Here is a 23,341-nt window from a genome sequence, read left to right as displayed (position 1 = left end):
CGTAGAGGTTCTACTGAATGTAGTAAGACAATGAAATGTTTGTATGTCTAGAAAATTTAGAAATCTCTAGGTTAAAGAAATGTATATGTATACACATAAAATCAATAGGAAAAATTGTCAAGGTAGCTGGATAAAAAAAAAATCTAGAAATGATCATTTCTGTTTTGAAAAGGAGCACCTAGAAATGGAAGTTTACATATTCCCTTTTTCAGCAGCAGCAAATGACCTAGGAAAACACTGAACAAGCATGGGACCTGTATCCTTTTTAGTGAAGACTATGAAATAAAAATATGTAACATATATATACCTATTATTCCAAAATTAATACATCTATTGCAATTCCACTGAGAATTTCCAAAGCAGTGGGTTTTTTTTTTTCCTTTTTCTTTTTGAACTGAATGAAATAATCTTGAAATTGATGTAGAAGAATAAATGCCTAAGACTTGAGAAGAGCTCAGACAAATGTAGCAAAGAAAACCAGTGAGGGCAAACTTGACTTAGAAGTGACCATGATGTACTGAGACCAAATCAGTGGCCTTTTGACCAAATCAGTGTGGTATTGATAAAGAATTACATACATCGTTCAATGGAGCAGAATAGGGAATCCAAGGCCATGTTCCATTAAGTAAGAGAACTTAATATGTAATAATGTTGAGAAAAGAATATATTATTTAGCGGGTAATATTCGTATACTGACGCAGTCTTTAGGGTGGCAAGGTAGGTAGATCTCTATCTTGCATATAATCAGAAATACCAGAATCTTAAAAAATTTACAAGCAGTTCAAATTTAGAAGAAAATTTAAGAATCCACGTACATAGTCTTAGGGCGAGAGAGAACTTCTTAAGCACGATTTGATATTCTCAAGCCTGGCACATGGGGGAGGGATATTTATCATATGTATGGCAAAAAAAAAAGGGGTCACTGTCTATAATACCAGTAACTTACAAATTGGCAAGAAAAGCATAACTCAGGAAAAATGGACCAAGAACATGCAATTCATAGAAAGCAAACCTTTGAAAAATAATGAACATTTGCTAGGGAAATGCAGATTAAAACAACAATGAGCCATTCCTTTAAACCCATGAGATGGGTAAAAATAGAGGAGACTAACACTTGTTGCTAGCAAGGAGATGTGAATTACCCTGCTTTATTTGGAAAGCAGACTGGCAATGCATATTAAGCTAACAATTAATATACCTTTCTAAGCCTCTTTCCCAGATGTCTGTCTCCTAGAAACAAAAGTGTACACAAAGTCGTATGTATAAGGATGTTCATTGTACCATCGTAGCGGCAAAATACTGAAAATACAAATGTTCCTCACTTGAAAAGCGGCTGACTTCTGGGACATTTGTACCCCATGGCTCAGTATGCAGCCACTAAGCAGAAAAGACTTGGAGCTCTATGACTGTTGGCTTTGATGGGGGGAGGGGGCGTTTCTATGGAAAATTGGTGAAGAAGGTTCAGAAAGTATGTAATACCCAGTTGTGATGGCGATGACCAGGTCTCTGTATGTTTGCCCCAATGTATGACTGGGGGAGCACAGAGAAGCAGACGAAAACCCTGGTTGTCCAAGTTAAGAGAGGGGAGTGGAGGTTGATAAGGGCGGCAGGAGGGGTGGGGAGAGAAGGGATTTCCATGCCGGCTCACGTGTAAAAACCCACCCTTGGTTCAGTGCCCACCACATGCCGTTTTCCCCCCCCCGAGGGAGGAACCTGCACAGTGTTTTGCTTTAAGTTAAAAATCCCGGTTGCTTCTTTAGATCTTTTTCTTTCTCCTTACCCGTCTAGGGTGGTTTTGACACCGGATACGCTCTCGGATTGGATGAGAATATTACCTGTGCATATTTATAATTCTTCCACTTCCAGCACTGCCTGCTTCTTTTGCGTACGTGTGCCCTCTTTCACAGGGCACGTTTTTTTCACCTTTGGGGGATTCTTTGTTGTCTGCCGGCCTTTGTCCTTGGGACTCCTGTTTGCTCCTTTCTCATCAGAGTGGCCTGTCACTACTGTTTGTCAGGTTGACTACTGTATGTTCGTCCTGGTCATCTACTTGGATTTCTAGTCTCAGGAGTGCTGCTGCCTTTACCTGCAGGGGAAATGAGGCATTCTGATTGGTCATCCCGATTGCTGCCCCCCGGGTCTCTCCAGCCCCTTCCATCACTTGACTGGGGCCTTTCTGGCACCCGCAGAACACCTCCACCCGTACATACAGTGATGGGCTCTGCCCATCCAACCCACCCCGTTTCTGTTCAAGTGATGCATCTTTCCTACTCCCCTAGGACCCGTAAGGATGTGATATTCGGTCTGTATGGAAGAAGGAAGGTAGAAATGTGCGCTCAGGGGGCATCTAAATATAAACTTCTGTTATCTCTCAGCCTTAGGTTTCTTACCTGCAGAGCAGGGATAATAAATCATAGTACCTGTCTCCAAGGGGCAGAGTGGGGAGCAAAGTAAGTGATGCCCTCCAGACTTTAGAACAGCGCCTGTCGTATAGCAAGAGTTCCATGAAAGTCAGTTGCTGTTTTCAAAAATGGTTTTTGAACCAGATAAACCAGATCGCGACATGGTTTTTCTTCCCGGTTGTTAGGCCGGGATGTCTTCTGACACCATTTGGACACCGTGTTTTAAAAACTCTTGCAGTGTTTGTATCTGTGTGTTGGTGTTTCTGTAGTTAAATTGCCACATTTGACTTCCTGGATGAAAGGACATCACTTAAATGATGTTCAGAGATACCAGGGAATTACCCTCCTAGATATTACACTGGTTCCCACTGGCACCAATCGTTCCCGCCCTCAGTAGTACTCTGTTTCATCCGTCCTTTAGTCTTGGCTCTTAGGAGGGTGAAAGTGTCTCATTTCACGTCTTTAATCCGTGAGGTTGAGTATCTCTTCGTATATTTGTTTTGCTTCTTTTACAAGTGCTAATGTGTATCCTTTGTCCATTTTCCATCCGGTTGGTAATTTTTCACTGCTTTGTAAGGGTTCTTGGAAATGGGGTTTGTCTCATTTGATTTATTGTGTATTTTGTATAGAAGCTTTCAATTTTAACATTGTGTTTTTGAATATGTCTTTCCTGGGGTGTCTTAGAAAGCTAATAACTATGCATTGCATTATATCTTTATGTTAAAAATGAGATTCCCCCTCTACCTGTGAAAGCTTGTACATACACAGTTTTCTAAATCTGAAAAACAGTTGTGAAAAATTAGAAGGCAAAAGCTACCAGCCAGAGAAGGAACATCATTCTTAATATTTCGGTGTTTTCCTTTTACTTGCCTTTAGTAGAGAATGTGTATTCATGGGCTGGATGTGTGAGGGATCCACACACATTGCGTTGCAACATTGCAACATTGCAACAAGAGTTGCATTGAGGAAAATTATGGCTCGAACAGCCAGCTGGCTTGTGGCCACTGAGATGGGGAACAGGTGCAGAGGCAGACTCAGAAGCTGGAGTCAGCTCTTGTCAACCTCCAGGTGAAGACGTGAAGAGGATGGCAAGTGAGAACTTGAGGGTCAGGTGCTGGCTGCGTAGGACTTCGGGTGGCCTTGGCATTTAGGTGCTCTCTGCAGCCAAAGGGACCGGACAGGATGGTGAAGGTTGAGGCATTTCTTCAATGTGAAAATGTTCAGGATCCCGAGTAACTGCCCTCAAATAATGAATGTTCGGAACCACAGCCATTTCATGAGTCAGGGAACTGTCTGTAAGCTGTCGGGTTATAAATGCTTGAGGATACCAATCAGTCATTGGGTGTTGGCTAGTGCCTTGAGCGGAGGAGAGATTCACCGTATAATGTTTACTGACTGATAGTTATAACTAAGATTCAAGATACCTTTCCCCTTCTTAAGGACATAATTTTCTTTTCAGATGTTTCGATAAAGTCACTAGTGACTCGATTGTATTAACCTGTGAAATATGTAAATTATACATTGTCTCCTTTTGTAGCATTGGGAGAAAAAGCTAATCCAAGTTAGGCGGATTTACGACCTTATGGGGAAATTCAAGACTGTGTCATAATCCCCAAACCTTGCCTGCATTATGTAAAGATTTTTTCCTGTGTCATCTCATCTTTGTTTCGTTCAATGTATTCCTCCCCCTCCAAGCGTCCCAGTTTTTTCCCCCCCTCCTGTAGCTGATTTTGAACAAAACAGAGAAACTTGGGTTTTCTTCACCCCAGCATTTGTATTCTTCATTTGGTTACACATTGTTTTAAAATAAATGATAATACATTCTCAGCAATTAAAATTCTTTTTTCCTGGTTCTAAAAGAATTAGACGTTGGGAAAGATAAACTATAAAACTGATCCATCTGTAAACAAATAAGCAGAGAGAGAGAGAGAGAGAGAATTAGTTGCCATTTTTTTTCTTCTAGTCCTTTGGCTTTATTTATATATGTACATGGACATTATTTATTTGGAATAGTGCTATAATATTGTTTGGAATGGTGCTTTTAAACCAGTATTTTAAGGTGAACATTTTATTGTAATGCTGTTTTTAGAAAGATGACTTTTGTTTTGTTTTGTTTTTTTAATTTTTTTTTTCAACGTTTTTTATTTATTTTTGGGACAGAGAGAGACAGAGCATGAACGGGGGAGGGGCAGAGAGAGAGGGAGACACAGAATCGGAAACAGGCTCCAGGCTCCGAGCCATCAGCCCAGAGCCTGACGCGGGGCTCGAACTCACGGACCGCGAGATCGTGACCTGGCTGAAGTCGGACGCTTAACCGACTGCGCCACCCAGGCGCCCCTAGAAAGATGACTTTTGAAGGCTGCAGAGCATGGGCAGATTCACAGTGGCTTTTAAGGGAAAAAAAAATCAAGATGATCTCAGTAAGTGGCAAGTCCTGCTAAGATTAAAACCAAAAACAAAAGCACTGAGAAGCCTTTGGAATCCTACTCTGAGGTTTAAATTTTGTGTTCATAATAAGATCTTATTTTGAATGAAATCGGCCATCACACTTTTCTTATTCCCTTTGGTTACACTGATTTAAAATGTACCTTCTATGTACTTCCTCTGCTTTCCATTGGAACATACTGATCCATTGTGACCCTTTATGGTGTTTCGTAAGATCCCACCTTACAAATCATCCCAGTCTTCTAAGTGTAGTAAACCATACCGGACAACTTTTTTTGGTAATATGTCAGAATTGCTGGGAGCCGTAAAAATGTACATTTAATCATAAGCAATGCAGAATAAAGAATTGCCATGAATTGTAAACATTATTTTCGAAATTTAAATTTGGAACAAAAGGTCCCCAAAGGATATGAGTGAGACTGGAAGCGGCGTTTCCTATTGACAGACTTCTGGTAGACCCGCCCCCTGGTCATTCACAGGCTTCCCTCCCGTGGCCTTTCCTTGTCAGGAAGTACGTGGGAAAATACCAGGAAAGACTACTATCCCTTCCACTCCCTTTGCTAACTGCGTGTTGTCCACACTGTGGAACTGAATTATCTGTCTTAAGACACCAACAACTTCCTGTTCACCAAATCCAGACACTACGTTTGCTTAGCACCCTCTTCTTCAACCTTTATGTAGCCCTTGACCCTTAACTCTCTTGGCTCCTGGCTCTCCTTTCCTCTCTGCCCACTCCTTTTGTTATGTCTTCTCCAGGACTCAAATTATTGCCTTAGGATTTATTTTCCCTTGCGAGTCTCATAGTTGCCTTAATGGCAGTTGCTGCTGTTGCCTTAATGGAGATTAAAACTCACAAGCTATAAAAATGTATACATGTAGGGGCGCCTGGGTGGCGCAGTCGGTTAAGCGTCCGACTTCAGCCAGGTCACGATCTCGCGGTCCGTGAGTTCGAGCCCCGCGTCAGGCTCTGGGCTGATGGCTCGGAGCCTGGAGCCTGTTTCCGATTCTGTGTCTCCCTCTCTCTCTGCCCCTCCCCCGTTCATGCTCTGTCTCTCTCTGTCCCAAAAATAAATAAAAAACGTTGAAAAAAAAATTAAAAAAAAAAATGTATACATGTAAATATGTAAAATTAAAAAATCGGACTATGTTATACATTGCTTTACAGCTTCTGTTTCTGAAAATTAAATTTTGATTGTTTTCTCAGGTTGAAAAGTATTTTTCGAGGATGTGAACATACAGGTATCTGTAATTTGTTTTGTCTACGGTTGGTGATTTAAGGTTGTAGTTTTTAGTTTAATGAAGGTACAGTATTGCTTCACTATATCCCTGATTATTTCCTTAGGAAAGATTCCTTGGATTGGGATTATTAAATCAAGGGGATGAGTGTATTTAGTCTTCTAGATTGTCTGTAGGATCTTGAACTCCTTCTCAGCGAGATCCTCTTCTGAGGCTTTCTTCATCTTTATTCTGTAGCAGATTCCTTGTTTCTAGCTTCTGTTAACTCTAGGTTACTGTGTCCACTGCTAATCACAGTGGCCTGGGAAACCACAGTCTATGTGTGTCCACCTCCCTTTAGGGATGCCCATTGCATTCGTCCAACCAGCCTTCATACCTTCCTCCTGGATCCTCGTGCATGGGGAGGGGGGTGGAACCTGCAGCGTCACCCGTTATGGGGCCACTCTGAGTTTATGGGACTGTCTTCCATCAGACTTTAGAGCTGCTCGACGTGCTCGACTCAGCCCTGCTCTGATCCCTTTTGCTCTCCAGTTGTTCCAGACTTTGAGTATTCTTGACTCTTGACTCTGTGATTCCCTCACTCTCAGCCCCATGACCTGGTCTTCTCCTTTGCGGGGGGCCGGGGGGGGGGGTAGATGCCACCGAAAAGCAACCCTCAGAGAGAGAAATAGAATAAACTGCTCTTTGCTGTTCTTCACCCCTGCCCTGTCTACAACAGCACTTGTCCTTTATTCTTCTATGGCACCTCAGAAGTGGCTCTGCCACCCCTTCTCCAGGGCCACCACCTCCTTCGCTCTGCACAAAGGCCTCTTCTTTTAACCCAGTGGTTCTCAGCGTTGCCTCCCAGGGGAAACGTAACAATATCTGGAGATATTTTGGGTTGTCACACCCAGGAAGAGCTCTGTCTCGTGGATGGAGAGCACCAGGGATGCTGCTGAACATCCTACAGTGCACAGAACAGCCCCCACAAAGAATTACCCAACCCCAAGTGTAGCCCAAGTTCAAAAAACCTGCCTTTTGACATACCCACCGACCTTGGCCACACTCCGTCAGTTAGCCAGTGTCTGCATCCTGGTCTCTCTGTGCTACAGCTGCTCTGTAGGGCAGTGGGTTTCCTTTTGGAGATAATAGAGAGATTTGATCATTTCAGGCTATCCTCGGTTAATAGTACAGTGAGAGCGGGGATAGGAACACTAGATTAGGACTGAATGTTTGGGTTGAATCTGTATTAGCATTTATTCCTAGATTGTGGTGCCTCTGTGGTCCCTCCTCTAAACAGAGGGACTTGAACTAAACCTTCCAGCATTTCCTCCGTTGTGAACAATTCTTAATTCAGTGCTAAGATGGTTGTCGGTAGATTTAATTGCGTTTTAGTGGCGGTTGAGCAGAAGCTGATTTCTGTGGGTTTGGGGGAGAAAGATGTGCAGGTAGGTCCCTTGGTCAATTAGATGGACCATAAACGGAAGTGGCAAAATTGGAGTTGGAAAGGTCATCCCCCCCCCCCCCCCCCTTCAGCCAGTATAAGGTTTTCTGTGCATTATTCAAGGCAGAGCCTCAGTAGACCGGGAGGGAGTAAAAGTACTAAAATGAAGCGCTTGGCTGTGGGAGAACGGTTATTAATGAGAAATCTGAGATCTGTCTGCATTTTTTATATTAATAATTTGAATTACGTGATTCTTGCATTGGTGTATGAACTTGCTAAGGCCACCATAACAAAGTACCGCAACAGATGCATTTTCTCACAGTTCAGGGGCCTGAACTTGTGAGAGCAAAGGTGTCAGTGGGTTGGTTTCTCCTGAAGTCCCTCTCCTTGGCCTGCAGGTGGCCATCACTTCCCCGTCTCTTCACATGGCCTTCCCATTATGCACCTATGTCCATATTTTCTCTTGTAAGGACACAGGTCATACTGGACTAGAGGCCCACCCTGAAGATTTCATGGTAGCTCGGTTACTTCTTGGAAGACCCCGTCTCCAAACATAGTCACATGCTGAGGAAATCAGGGTTAGGACCTGAACATAAGAATGGGGGGTGGGGGCGGGGGGAGACACGATTCTCAACCCGTAACAGTTGGGTAACATTGGATGAGAAGTATAGGTACCTTTTATATATGTATATATTTAAGTTTATTCATTTTGAGAGAGACAGAGAGTGGGTTGGGGAGGGGCGGAGGTGGGGGGAGAGAGAAAGAGAGAGAGAGAGAGAGAGAGAGAGAGAGAGAGAGAGAGAGAGAGAATGAGAATGAGAATCCCAAGCAGGCTCCTCACTGTCAGCGCAGAGCCTGATGTGGAGCTCGAACTCATGAACGGTGAGATTATGACCCAAACCAAAACGAAGACTTGTATACTTAACTGACTGAGCCACCCAGGCCGCCCCTTCCCCTTTTATCTTTTTCTTAAGTTTATTTTTAGTAATCTCTAAGCCCAGCGTGGGGCTCGGCCCCACGACCCTGAGAGCAGGAGTTGCACTTTCTTCCAGCGGAGCCAGCCAGGTGCCCCGGTGCCTTTTATCTTTAATGGAATAGGCAAACCCTTGAGAAACTTCTTCAGCTTGCTAAGGTGTATTTTCTTGTACTGTGGTTCTTAGGTTTTTAACCTTCCAGCCGGTGTATAAATGTGAGCCAGCTTATTAATTTTGTAATTTTAGATGTAGTCAGGGGTGGAGTTGCTGCTCTTAAATGTGGTACTTGTGTGTCCTCACCTGTTGAATACTAAACGCTTAGGGTATTTCCCCTTGTCGTTTCGAGATCCCTACTAAAAATGGTTCGAACTGTCAGCCTGCGTGCGGAGAGTGTATTTGGGGATGGGGTTTCTGGCAGTAGCCTGGTTCACAGGTTCCCCAGCAAGGCTTCGGTGATGCTGCTAACCACGAGAGGCCACCGGCTCCCCTGGTGACCTGTCTCGTCCCAGCACCTCCGGGAATCCCAGCCTTTGAGCACCTGTGGGAACCTGAAAGTCTAGTTTAGAGGTTCTTGGCTGACGTGCCAGGAACGCTTCATGAGTGACCATGCCCCCAGATTGGAGTTAATGTAGAAAGTTAGCTTTTTGCTACAAGTGGGGACACTTCCTGTCTCAGCCACAACTGCTGGGCTTGTAGAGTGGGTTTCCACTTGGCTTTGGGCACGAGCAAAGAGGCGGAGCTTAGTGCCAGTCGCAAGCCAAAGAAGGAGCACACCTTTTACCTGGTCTCGGGGAGTCCGGTAAGGGCGGTAAACTGTGCCCCTCCAGTGGGACCCAGTGCTTAAGAAGCGCCAAGGTGAGCCCCACTGGCCCTCTCTGTGCTTTTGGTCTGTACCTCAAGGACACCCCCGCTGGTTAATCTGAAATTGGGTTTGCACACCAGACATGGTGGTTTGGTTTATAGGGTGGTGCTGTCTGTCCTGTGACACCAGATCAACACCTCCTCTCCACCCCCACCCCCACCCCCCCGCCCCCCCGCCCCCCATCAGTTCTGTTTGGAGTTGTAGTTTGGCTCACAGTTACCTTTGCCCTGGCCTCTTGCCCCTTCAAGGCTTTCAGCTTTTTGAGGGCCCAGGTGCTCTCTAGCCTACCTGGTGTGGAGCCTCGCTCACAGGAACTGGAGAGAAGCCAAGTTCATTGTGCAGGTGAAGAGCAGACCCCTACGGCCCGTCTTCCCCAGAAAACCGGGACGCAGCTTTAAAAGAAAAAAGAAAAACAACAGCCCAGCACAAGTTACAGTGATTAAGAGCACCCTGTGCTCTCCGGTTATTGCCTGTCCTGTTTGGTAAACCGTCAGCCCTTCTTTCCCCCTTTGACAGTTGCCGCTTGGAGATGCCAGGCTGCAGGTAAACTAACGTTACCTTACCCTCGCTCTGTGGCTGTTGAAACGAATTACTGAGCTGGGTGGAGTTAGCTAATCCTTATGGTGGGGGTGGAGCTTGACTGCTTTTCCACCAACAAGCACTTCTTTCTAGCTGTCATTGAAGTGAATCATCAGTATAAGTAGCAAGCTCCCCGGATTCCTCCCCAGTTGTGTGAAAACTTCCTGCTGGTCCCCGAGTTCGGGCAGAGGTGTGTGTCGGCAGCTTTTCATCACGGGGAAGGAAGGAGAGGAGGCCAGGAGCCCAAGGGTCGTCGAGGTAGATTCCCAGCCGTGTGACCGCAAAGCTAGCCGAAGCAGACGCTTCCCGGCAGGACAGATGGCTTGTTTTTCGTGAGCCTTGAGGACAATTATAGGTAAGAACAAAGACGCCACTGTATGTGTGTTATGTGAATGTGTAACGTCTGTTGGCACGGAGTTTGATCTTCGTGTAGGGCCGTTTTTATACCAGTGGCATTATTCTAACACAGCCCAAGATTTTCCAGGATAAATGACTTGTTTTCGGTGTTCAGGGTTAGCTGTAGTTGATCAGTTTTACCCTTGATTTGTACAGATGGAATGGTGGGCAAAGAATGAAACTCGGGGGAAAGAATTAGGATGTCAGTTCTCCTTATTTTTAACCCTTTTGCTTTCTTATCTCTGCCTTGACTAGAAAAACGTACACTTTTTACTCTCAAAACGAATGCACGACGGATGCCTTTGTTTTCTTTTTGAAAAAATAATAGAAAATGTAGACCACTCAGGTTCTGTGAATGTTCTCTGGTTCGGAAGTCCATGTTTTAGGAAGAAGCAGGTGTTCTTGTTCCGTTTTGGGTCTCTCTCTCTCTCTTTCTGACTTAGAAATCTCACTGGAGAGGAAGGAGACCCCAGCTGTACTTGGCTTCAGGATGAAATAACATCTTAGGTTGGAAATGGTTGGCTTGAGAATGATGTATGGTTTTATCTGAATTGTTGGTAGTGAGAGAAATCTTTCTCCCCCTTATTTTTGGCTTTCATAACTTACTCTGAATGCATTAATGATGATGATTATGACGATGGTTGGTTTGAGAACAAAAATTAAAGCCCATATTCAACTGCTTCCTTTAGGTTTTGCTGTCCTTTTCCCCACCCTTACTACTCATACATATGAATATACTTCATGATTAACACGTGATTTTTCTGTTTCTTTACTGTCTCATTTGATGGTGATTCATAAACTGTTAGCGAACTAGTTAGTGTGTATCAGTGTGCAGGCCACACCTTTCTATTAATGAGCCAGGGTACTTTCAAATAAACATTCCTCATGTTCAATGGTAAGATGGGTGGAATTTTAAGACAATTCAGTAAAAATGGGTCAATGATGAGAAGCGGCAAAGCCAACAGTCAAATCGGGAGTTACTCTTTAATAAAATACTTCATTTCACATCGAGAAGTCTGTGGTCCGCAGGTGTTTGAGTTAGATTTCCAATCAGACAAATGAGAACAAGCAGCCAGACTAGAAAAGGGAAATTAAAGAAGCTGTGTGGTATTGCGCTCCCTCCTTTCCATGATCTTGGGGAGGACAAGGTGAACTTTAATTCCCAAAGGAATGTGAGTAAGCTTGTCAAATCAGGAGGGGGGTGGGAAATGCTTTATTTAATCAGGAGAAAAGGGGAATGATTTTCACAGATGTTACTTTTTTTTTTTTTTTTTTTTTTGGTCTTGCCACTGAATGTTGATTTAAGACAATATGTTTAGGACGCTGTTTTGTCAGTATGGAATATAAGAAGCAAAATGAAGGCAGGAATGGAATGATAGGAATTTGCTGCTGGAAGAGTATAAACATTTTATCGTCAAGTGGTTGGTATGGTGGGGAACCCTGTAGACTTCTTGACCACATCTTAGACATAGTTGATGAAACAGAGGCTCTTGTGGGGCATCTGGGTGACTCAGTCAGTTGAGTGTCCGACTTCAGCTCAGGTCATGATCTTGCAGTTTGTAAGTTCAAGCCCCCAGGTCAGGCTCCCTGCTGTCAGCCTGTCAGCCCGTCAGCCCAGAGCTCACTTTGGATCCTCCGCCCCTCCCTCACTTGCGCTCTCCCCAAAATAAATAAATATTTAAAAAGACAAAAACCAGAGGCTTTTGTAATTATGGCAGTTGTGTTGGGATTGGGGGGAGGGGGGTGAGGTTGTTTCAACGATGTCTGAACTTAATTCCGGGCAATCTCATCTGTGCTCTGTGGGGCTTGTCCAAATCAACTTTCAGGTCATTTACATGTAATTTCCTCCACCTTGGCCGAAATCTTTTCCTTCCTCGTGATTTCCCTCCTCGGGTGTTTTGGGTTAGCTAGCAATGATTTAATGTCCTAGCAATGTAGAGGATGCCCGATTCTGTATGTCAGCTCAGAGCTAGCCAGCTAATCTCACCCCTGGGATCCCAGAGACTTCTGAGGTCGTTCATCTTTGGGGCGATGGCAGCAGCACACATTCTCAGGTGTTTCCAGAATATACCTTAACTATGTTCTCAGTGGCTCAGAATTCCAAAGAGAGTCACTTGGCACACCTTGACCTCCTGTAAATATTTACGCTCCCTGTGTGCTTGGCCTGGTTTTCTCGGGAGCACAGGTGAACAGGGAGCACAGGTAGCTCCCTATGCGATCCTGCCCACCTGCCCACCAGGTCGGGCCTAGGGGAGACCGCCAGCTAGCTGCCCCCCTGAAATCAAAGGGGACTTTATTTCCGACTCCTGCAAAAGCCGGAGGTTCTGGATCTTTTAGAAAACTCGCCCTGCCCTGCTGTTGTTGCCAAAACTGGATCAGCCCAAATAATCCTAAGATCTTTTCAGGTAACCACGGGCTGTGTGCCCTCTCAGCTGGGACTTGTGCCTTGCTTATTCATCTCAGAGGTAGCTGCTGGGAGAAAAGTGCAAATTCCACCTCCTGAGAGGACACTTACTGTGATGAGCCCTGAGTAATGTATAGAATTGTTGAATCCTTATGTCATACACCTGAAACTAATATAATGTGTGTTAATGGTACTTGACTTTAAAAAAAGTAAAATAAAATAAAAACCAACGCCTGACGGGCATCATCCCCGAAAACAAAGGATTGATTTTCTTCTAGAGCACAGAGGCCTCCATGGACATTTTTGGAACGGCCCGTGAGACCTGTGACATACCATCACACCCCAGAGGCAGTTAACAGTGTCATTTCACACCAGGTGGAAACTCAGATGAGAGATCCGAGTTGGGTGGACGGAGCTTCCTAGGAGTACGTACAAAAGCACGACTTGCAGTGATGTGGGCCATCCTGCTCGTGTCACTGTTACTCACGGGGCCTGCTGTAGGCAAGGGATCACATGCAGGTAAACCACCTGTGACTCAGGCCAGTGCCTGGAAACCCCGTCACGTTATTGGGGCGTTTGGGCATAGATTCTGCAGCCGAGGCCATGTGGAGTCCCGACGTTGTGATCTCCAGGAGCATGTGCCAGTGTGGGGGTTTGAACCCTCGGCTCCATTAACAAGGTCCGGGAGTTCATTCCGGCCAAGATCTGCCATGTTAAGCGACTCTGTGAGATTCCTAGCTTCTTTACAGGGAATGGGGTGGTGGCCTCAAGGTATTTTAATATATTCTTCTCCCTTGTTGCCCTTTTGTGTTGAGGTTTGTATCTGTGTTCATCAGCAAGCGGTGTATCTGAAAGAGGTGTGTTCTCTTTGGACACTGTCGCGTCTGGTCTATTTGTGTGACTATTTGAACTCTTTGACATGGCCGTTTAGCACAGGTGTAACGTCTTGTTCGTTACCTTAAAATGGTTCCTCGTATTCTTTCCGTCTGTCAGTTACCAAATACTTACTAAGTGTCTTTGTGCTACATACTGAGAGGTACTCCTTTTTCCGCCCTACAGTTGGCAGTTTTTGCTGCGTTAACACTTTTTCAAGGTTCATTCCCACCCCCATTATTGTTTTCACTTGATGTATTTTATAAATAGACTTTAACAGCCGTTACGCCCTGGGCTGAGTGAAGATGGCAATCAAAGACGATTAAGACTTAATTGATCTGTAAGATTAATGAGACCAGGAAAACACGTCCCCTAATCATGTTAGCTGGTTTAAAAAAAAAAAAAAAAAAAAAAAGATTTCAATTCTTTGTTCACTGTTAATCATGTTAGCTGGTTTAAAAAAAAAAAAAAAGATTTCTCTTCAATTCTTTGTTCACTGTTGGGAAGCCACGTACGAAAGGTAGAGGAGTTTTCATCGGCGTGTGCCAGTGGAACTCTGTTCCCGAAGAAAAAGAAGAACTCAATGGCTAGAAAGGTTATGTAAAGCAGAGAGGTGTGCGTGTCAGAGAGAGGGAGAGGGAACATGATGAGGCGCGGAGGCCCTGTCACCTGCCAAGGAGCTGCAACTCCCAGATGACAGATCACTCCTTCTGCAGGGATACTGCTATTTAAATTTGATTCTTAGCATGACGTAGGATGGGGGAGTGTTGATGACAAAGCCAGCATCTCGCTTTATCAATAACCTGTTGAGGAATGAGACCCACAGACTCAGCAGTGAGATTCCGAGCCTGCAGCCCCCTCCCCTCCCTGGGCGGGAGCCTCCGGCCTCATCACCTGTCACCTGTCACCTGCCCCGAGCAGCAGGCCCTGGGCTAATCCTAGGTGCTACCTGCGTCATCATTGAATTGCCCTTTTGTTGTGCTTGGGCACATCTATATTTGGCTCTGCTGCTTTTTTTCTAAGGGAGGGGAGATGTGTGGGCAGAGAACAAAATGAAATGTTCCCAAATTGAGCCTGCGCCAGTTAAAAGTCTGAATGGCCCCCCGGGGTTTAGGTGAAACTTATTTACTCAACAAATACGCCCTGAGCACCTGAGGGGATGCTTTGGTTCTAGGTGCTGGGCAGGCTGCACAGCCCTGTGCGGTCGGTCACCTGGCCCTTCCACTCCCCTTGGAGACCTACCGCCTGGTGGGGGAGACCCAAAACCAGGTGAACAGATCCTGTAATTGGAGGCAGTGTGAGTGTCTTTAAAGAAATGAAATCAGGAGGAGGGAGTGACCATTATACGGATGGGTGATCTGTTTTTCTTTTGCATGGGAGCTCCTGACGCTTTCCAGTAGGTCTGGTTTGGGTGAGTGTGGAAGCTGTGGCCAGCTCTAGGGTAGTGGTTCCTTTAAAAGTCCTTTAAGACGTCCTTTGCGTGGAAAAGTATACATTATTGTGCCTAGAAGAGTAAGCAGTCGTTCACCTTAGAGCAAAGTGAACAGATACTTCCTGGAAAAAGATTTCCACCCGTCAAACATATTTAAGTATCATCTGGTCTGATTGGAAATGAGGGATACCCACATCTGTGGAGCCTTAAGAATGAATTATTCTGACAATAGGTGTGGCAGCCTAGGTTGCCTAGGTTGAACTCGTGGCTTGCTGTATCATTGACACGACACAGGTTTTGTCATTTGCCAAGTGGAGTTGCCAGGTGACCTCCAATAACTTTTTTTTTTTTTCTCAAGTCGGGATTTATGATAGCGACTTAGGGAACCAAACCTTGTAAGCTGTCACCGTTTGCAAACTTGAGGCCAAATACTGAGAGGGAAGAGGAATGTGACCACGTGCAGAGCAGGGCACTTGCCGAGCGTGGTCCATACTTCCGAAGTTCATAAGCCAGCATCGTGGAGCATGAGGCAACACGTCCCGAGTTTACTCCGGTTTCCGGGCTGTGTGAGTTCCTGTGCTGTGCTTGGAGGGGAAGCCCTGGGGACCTCCTGCGGTCTGCACGCTGATGAGGACGACAGCAGCTGACCAAGAGCTAAGGGCAGGGGGTGTGGAAGCCTGGCCACTGACGGATGTTAGCTGCTAGAGACCGTGGCATCTAATGATTTCCAGTTGCAAGTGGCGGAACTGGAAGGCGGCCGGCTGTGCCCTCCTGCTGAGCTCACGCCCTTCATTGCGTTGCTGTGTTACCCTATCTTTGTCAAGTGTACAACTGTTTGATTTCTGTGAGGGTCTGCCCCGCTACCTCCGGTTAATGATTTCTCATTTGCTTCAAGTGACCGTTCAATCAAAATCACCTTTTCCGAAAGGCCCCAGCATCAGTCCTTTCTCTGAAGTGTGTTATCTTCTGCCACGTTCTTCTTTGCTATTATTTTATTTTATTTTATTTTATTTACTTTATTTAATTTTTTAATTTACTTATTTTATTATTGTATTTTTTATTAAAAAAATTTTTTTAATGTTTTTATTTATTTTTGAGACAGAGACCGAGCATGAGCAGGGGAGGGGCAGAGAGAGGGGGAGACACGGAATCCGAAGCAGGCTCCAGGCTCTGAGCTGTCAGCACAGAGCCCGACGCGGGGCTCGAACTCATGGACCGCGAGATCATGACCTGAGCCGAAGTCGGGTGCTCAACCGACTGAGCCACCCAGGCGCCCCTGTTGTATTTTTTATTGTATTTTTTATTGTATTTACCAACTATCTCCACCTGCCTGAGTGTAAATTCCACAGAGGGAGGGAACTCTAAGTGTTTCTTCCCTGGGGTCTCTGAGGTGCCTAGACCATATGGTCGGTATTCAGTGAAAATTGGTTGAATGAAGGAATGGGGAGGGTCTGTGAAAGGAGCCTCCCCATGGGCTTTTCCCAGTCCTGACTTTGGTCTGTTAGAGGCTGTGGTTTCTTCTGAGCTGTTGATACTTTGAAGTGAGTTGTCTGTAGGTCATCTCGCCCCACCTTCCTGCATTAGCATAACGGGGTTCGCTGGGTGGCTCTCATTCCTTCAAGAGGAGAGTCTAATGGGAGACTTTCTTACATGCTTTTTGCTAAGGGTCAGAGTTGAGCCTCCCAGCTTCTGTTGCACAGAGAGGTATATCCACAGAGGAATAGCTCTGTGACGCTCCGCACAGCTCCTCACTGATGAAGCAAATGTTTTTACCCATTGAGGGTGTTTCCTATCTAATTGCCACTCTGGTTTTCATCGTTCAGTGTGCTGCAGTTACGTGTTCCTGTGTGGCTTTGCTTCGCCTTAATCCTTTATTAATTACCTCTTGTTCAAACTCCCTAAGAGCAGATTATCCTTCACTTTCGGCTTCTCCATTACCAGTGAATTTCTTTGTTTTCAGTCATGACTTAAGAAAAATAACCAAGGAATTGCAAATGAGGCTGTTTTGCCTCCATCCAGTTTATTCCTATTTTAGCAGTCTTTGACTTTAGAATGCTAGAGATAGCTGTTGCTCAGCCTGTGAGCTTTTCATGTTCCACGATATGGTCATGGATATCTTCCAGGATCTGCCTACCAGATAGCTTGAGATTTATCTTAAGTACCTCATATGCCTAACCTGCTCTTGGGCCATCATGATACCCTATGAAGCAATTACTTACTGCAGACCTATGTGTAACTGGAATGTTCTGTACACAAGTGACCGAGACGTGGATGGCTTGTTAGAAAGGATTTTCCAGACCAGTAGCAAAAACGGACATGTAAGTAAATGATTGCTATACTGATTGACTTCTCCTGACAGGAGTGGGGTTTGGGGTTAGGCAGTGTTCTCAGAGACAGTTGAGCTGACCTTTAAGGTTGAATAAGGGTCACGTGCAGGCAAGGTGGGCGCAGGGCATTTCTAGCAGAGGGGAAAACATGGTATGTTTGGAGAACTAAAGATCGTCCCCCTTGGCCAAGTGTGTAAGGCACATGGGTGATGGCATCGCACAGGCAGGCACCAGAGCCAGGCAGACCGTGCATTCTCCGGACTTCGCCTTGTAGGTTACAAAGAACGGATTCAGGCTGGGTGATTGCTACGAGTTGGACTTGGGTGATGGAGTTAATATTTGGCTGCATTAACAAGATGAGGAGAGGAGGTTGGGGCTTGCAGTGAATTTCATCCTGGAGGTGTTTTTAATCACTGAGTTTGGATGGCCAGAAGATTTCGTCATTTGTTTGCCTACTGCTCAAGCCTTAGGTCCTCAAAAATTATGGACTACAGAATACAGAGCATAAATCTAATTAGTGGCTAATAATTGGTATTTGGCTAGAATACATAGTTATCCCCACACAGTCCGTTTCTCAAATTTAGATTGCATGTGGCTGGCTAGGGTTTTGTGTTCACTCGCACGGAGTCATGCTGTTATCTTTACGTTAATTGCCAAGGTTTCCAACTGCTTTTTTCAATATAGTTCCTGAATATTATTCCTGCAGAATGGGGAAGTCATATGTGTGTTCACCTTGCTAGGGGTAACCTCGCATACTTTGTCCCCTAGTGACTCAGTGAAGGGACAGATCGGGTCTTGTTTTGTGGCGACACCTGCTACATCCACAAGTGGCATATACTGGATTTTATTTTCGTGTGATCGCTGTTTCATGGTATCTCAGTCCACATCAGCTGCATAAAAATTTGAGGTTAATTGCAATGAATGTTTTCTCAACACGTGCCTTTTGTAAGGGCAGTTTGGCGTGTGGATATTCTCATCTATATGGAGTCTTACACATCTTCATTTCTTTTTTTAATGTTTTTTTTTAAATTAAATCTGTGCTGAGCTGTCAGCACAGAGCCTGATGCAGGGCTCGAACTCACGAACCATGTGATCATGACCTGAGCCAAAGTCGGAAACCCAACCGACCGAGCCACCCAGGCACCCCAGTACACATCTCTGTTTCAAAAAGCAAACCTTTTTGGGATTGGGTAAAAATCTGCGACACATTACAAAGGCATGAAAAATGACACAATTGGAATAAAAATTTATAATGGCACGTAGGGAACTGGTGACACATTTCTTAATACCTCCCTTTCCAGTTGGTAATTGTCAACAATCTAATCAAGGTTTCTGGAGTTAACTCGTTTGTTGTTTCTGCCTAACTTGGTCCTCAAACATTGGTATTTCTGTGTCCTCTTAGATTTCAATATTTGAGTTTTTCTTACAAGTGTGTGTTGATGCCGTAAGTTAGTTGTTCAACGTTTTTATGTTTAGTTGATCAAAAGTCGCTCATGATGTTCGTGTTTGCTACCGGTTAACATGATTGCTGAAATGAGGTTGACTGAAACTTTTTTCCCTCCATTTTGTTGTTTCTTTGAATGTGTTTGAGCCTCTTACTGAGGGCACTCTAGGGAATGACCTCGTGGCTCCCACTTTGTGAAAAAGGGAAGAAAGTAAAGAAAAGGAGATTTACATGGAAACTACATTCTGTATGCAGTTGATCATGATCACGTATGAGACAAACTGAGAAATCCATGTTTTGGCAACTCAGGCAAGACCGTGTTTGGGAATGTGTGACCCTGGGACGAAGTGAGCCTCTCAATAACGAGGGGGGAGGCAGTCAGGCAACCGAGAAATATTTACTGAGGGATTTGTTCTGTGGGACGTTGGGTGGAAAATGCAGACAAGCCTAAAACGTAGGTAGTGGTCTTAAGCGAGAAGTGCAAATAGTAAAAGAGAATTAAGGCACACTTGAGAAAGGACAAACGATACAGGAAGGCCACGTATTTCAGGGGCGAAGGTCTAAACAGGCACGATTGCAGGAATGTAGAGCATGGAGAGGCTGGTTGGTCTAGGGTGGTTTGTTCTGGGAAGAGGAGGGAGAGGCAGTGCTGACGACCTGGGTTTCCCTTGGAGGGGAGAACGCATGGTCACCCGTAAGTGAGCGTGCTCCAAGGGTAAGGGGGCTGAAAACTTGGAAGATAGTAGATCGGCCTATTTAGGGAATCAAACAGGTATGGATGGTGGGGACAAGTGGTTTCATTAGATTCTGCACTTACTGCCTGATAGAAATTCTTAAGCATAAAGTAAAACAAGGATCCCATGTCCTATCTGAGCGTAATAGAGGTCCGACTACTACAGTTCTTATGGGAAAGGTGCTCTTTGTTCCGTGTGCTCTCCCCCCCATGATTATTTAACCCTACTTCAGGGTCCCAGGGACAAGGGGAAGCATCTGTACGACAAAGTCATTTAGAGGTATAAACCGTAACGCTCAAACACACACCTCTGTGACATATGGTGGTGTAGGTAGGACCAATACCTATTAACTGTTCTAGAACGTACCCTAGGCTCTCTTTAGAAGTCCTTCGATAGATACCCAGTCTCCTCTGACACAGTGACTTAAGGGAGGATTTTAAGATGTCTGAACACCGGGAAGGCGTCGTTTCTTCTATAAACTCCCTTTCTTCTTGACAACACATGGGCCCAGGGGGTCCAAGTGTGAGTATCGGCTATATATTTATTGCATAACCGGGGGAAGAAACCGTGTGCTTTGTGACACTCCTCTCTCTTGCTAGCGTTGGGGGGCGTGAGGCATTATCATCATCTGGCCCTCTTTCTGTTGATACTTGTTTTTCTTCCTGTGATAATACCATGAAGCATCATTGTTTTGCCTCTCTTTTCAAACTCTTTGAAAGGCCGTGTGGTGATACAGTGCAGAACTCAGCGTAATGGGCAGGCCAAATGTCTAGTGGTTTGTTTACATGCGTACTAGCCTTGGAGAGAAAACTTTTTAAAAATGACTTTGCAGATTATTAGTATTTAAGAGTTGAGGGCATACTTTTGTTTCCTTGGATTGCAGGATTTCACAGGCAGCTGTGTTTTGGTGAGCAGTCTGAACGTGATTGGCAGGGTGGCATTAAAAGTACATGTATTTTTGGGGCGCCTGGGTGGCTCAGTCGGTTGAGCGCCCGACTTCGGCTCAGGTCATGATCTCACGGTTCATGAGTTCGAGCCCCGCGTCGGGCTCTGTGCTGACAGCTCGGAGCCTGGAGCTGCTTCGGATTCTGTGTCTCCCACTTTCTCTGTCCCTCCCCTGCTTGTACTCTGTCTCTTTCCCTCAAAAATAAATAAACCATTTAAAAAAATTTTTTTTTAAAGGGCATGTATTTTAAATGTTCTACAACTTGGTACAGGCCCGTAATCTTTTTTATTTTTAAATTTTTAAAAATTATTTTTGTGTGAGAGATTGAGAGAACGCAAGTGGAGGAAGACAGAGAGAGAGGGAGACACTGAATCGGAAGCAGGCTCCAGGCTCTGAGTTGTCAGCACAGAGCCCGACCCAGGGCTCGAACTCAGAGCAGTGAGATCATGACCTGAGCCGAAGTCGGATGCTCAACTGCCAGAGCCACCCACGCGCCCCAGGCCCGTAATCTCTTACCTGCAATTCCAAAACCCAAAAAGCCCTGGCAACTTGGAACATTTTTGTAAGTTTGTAGGAAACTCATTTGATGACAACACCGGACCTGAGCAGATTTGAGTGTTACTGGTGTTTATGTAGAACACTCGATAGAACTATTCATACATACTGCACAGATCTAACATTTGATTGTGGGGCTTGCCCCAAGCCCCTCCTGGGAACGTTAGGTCAGAATTCAAATAGAGTCATCTTTCTAAAACGAGAAAGGAGTGAGCATTCTAGAACACATTCGGCTCCAAGTGTTGTTGATAAAGACCGGCTTTAAGGGAGTGGTGACTTCCTAGGGCTGTAATAAAGAACCACGGACTGGGTGGCTTAAAACCTAGACATGCATTGTCTCACAGTCCTGGAGGCTGCAAGCCAGAAATCCAGGTGTCAGCAGAGCCGTGCTCCCTCTGGGGGCTCTGGGGGAACCTCCTTCCGTGCCTCCTCTCCGTTCTGGAGTTGGCTGGTGATCTTCGGTATGTCTCAGCCTGTAGCTGCGTCCCTCTGTCCCTGTGTGTCTTCACATCGTCTTCCTACGTGCACATCTGTGCAAATCTTCTCTTAACTAGGACTCTATCCTGTTGGATTAGGATCCACCCTGATGACCTCATATTAACTGGATTACTTCTATAAAGGCCCTTTTTAATTTTTTCATTTTATTCCTTTTTTGAGAGAGACAGAGCACGAGCAGGGGAGGGGCAGAGAGGGAGGGAGACACAGAATCCGAAGCAGGCTCCAGGCTCTGAGCTGTCAGCACAGAGCCTGATGCGGGGCTCGAACTCACAAACCACAAGATCACGACCTGAGTTGAAGTCGGACGCTTAACCGATGGAGCCAGCCAGGTGCCCCAAGACCCTCTTTCATAATAAGGTCGCATTCTCAGATACTGGGATACTTCAACTTACCTGTCTTTTGTCGTGGGGGTGGGGCACGATTTAGCCTATAACCCAGGGAATAGTTCGAGATGACCTACTCCCTTCTTTCTGTGTTCAGGTGTGTGCCAAGTTCAAGACCTCAGCCTCAGGGCTTTCCTGGTGCTCCCCATCCCTGGCAGCTATGTCACTGAAGGGGCACCACTCTTGGGGCTGCTTGTTGAGACTTCAGAAGCTTCCACGTCTCCTGCTAACCTCAAGGGAGGGAGGAACCCCTTTTCTCAGAGAGTCTTGCGTGCGAGAAGAAAGATTCTTGTAGCGAGAGCTGCACTTAGGGTTGGCTCCTGAGGTACGACCGGGACTGCGGTCACTCCCACCCTGAGAAGTCTACACTCTTACTAAGTAGGTTAAAGGAAAGATCATGCAGAAAGTGCTGGGCACAGAGTAAATGCTCCGGGGTAGAGAGGTTAGTGTTTCTGTGCCTAGGACCCATTGAGCAGAATACACAGCTGGCTTCGGGTCCCCCTTCTCCCCACACGCTTCCCTGTTTGCCCGAGGCTTGCTCTCAGCAGACCCGCGGTTTACCGGTCCACACGGCACCTCCCTGTGCCCGACCTTTGTTCCTGAGACCACGGGGGTCTCGGCCGTCACCATCTCTGTGGCGGCCAGAGGGGTGCTGAACACCTGTCTCCGTGTGTCCCCTTCAGTGCCAGTGTCCCGAAGCGTGCGGTGACCATGACAGCAGAGGCGTAGCCCAGCTGTGCTGTGGGAGCCAACGCTCTCCCGAGTTCATTAAAAGTATCCTTTCCTCTGTTTAGTTAATAAAGGCCGAGCTCCCTGAGTAGTTCTCTACTTGAGAATTGGCTGTCTTTCCCAGGTTGGCACGGCTCAGTGTTGATTCTGCTTTGGCTTTGAGTTCCAAGTTCCTCTGTTGGACCAGCGGTGTTCCTTCACGAGCACAAAGACACAGGTGGGATTAGCCAAGGAGTTGACCCCAATGTTCCTGAAGAGCGATGACACTGGAAGTCTGGTCCCACACTGGCTGATTTCAGTGCCGTTCCGTGTCTGTGCACCTGTGTTTTAAGGCTACTAGATACATTTGGGGGTAAAGGGAACTAATGTATAAAAAAAAAGAGAATGTATCTTTAGTCTTCATTTGAAGTTTGAGTTGGATTGATTTTTCTTTCGAACCATGAGAGAAGTAGATGAGCAGGTGTCCGCATCCTACCTGCCTCATGTAAGACCAGAGAGGCTGACCGAAGCATCACCTCTCAGATTCCCCTGCCTTATTTCCTTTAGAACAGAATGCCTGACAGGCTTGTGTTATTCCAGGGTACTTGTAACTGTTTTCTCATTAGACAATGGTGTGTTTTTAAACAGGCAAGAACCCACTCACCTTTGCTCTAAAATAAACAAAAAGCAGTACTGGCTGGTTAATGAAAATGACAGGTA

General features: G+C 45.5%; 1 protein-coding gene across 4 annotated transcripts in view; it reads left to right on the top strand.

Moving 5' to 3' along the window:
* Positions 1-23,341, top strand: part of NEDD4L (NEDD4 like E3 ubiquitin protein ligase) — a 343,799-nt gene that overhangs the window by 149,526 nt on the left and 170,932 nt on the right. Inside the window, exon 1 of one of the 4 annotated variants that reach the window (XM_058691972.1) lies at positions 10,254-10,276. The exons of the other annotated variants lie outside the window; for them this stretch is intronic. The gene's annotated coding sequence lies outside the window, so the exon portion shown is untranslated. Of the gene's footprint in view, positions 1-10,253; positions 10,277-23,341 lie in introns of those variants that run through there. 4 annotated transcript variants of the gene reach the window in all.

The sequence above is a fragment of the Neofelis nebulosa genome, chromosome 11 (assembly GCF_028018385.1).
Source record: "Neofelis nebulosa isolate mNeoNeb1 chromosome 11, mNeoNeb1.pri, whole genome shotgun sequence".
Lineage (NCBI taxonomy): Eukaryota > Metazoa > Chordata > Mammalia > Carnivora > Felidae > Neofelis > Neofelis nebulosa.
This window is presented reverse-complemented; position numbering and strand designations above follow the sequence as displayed.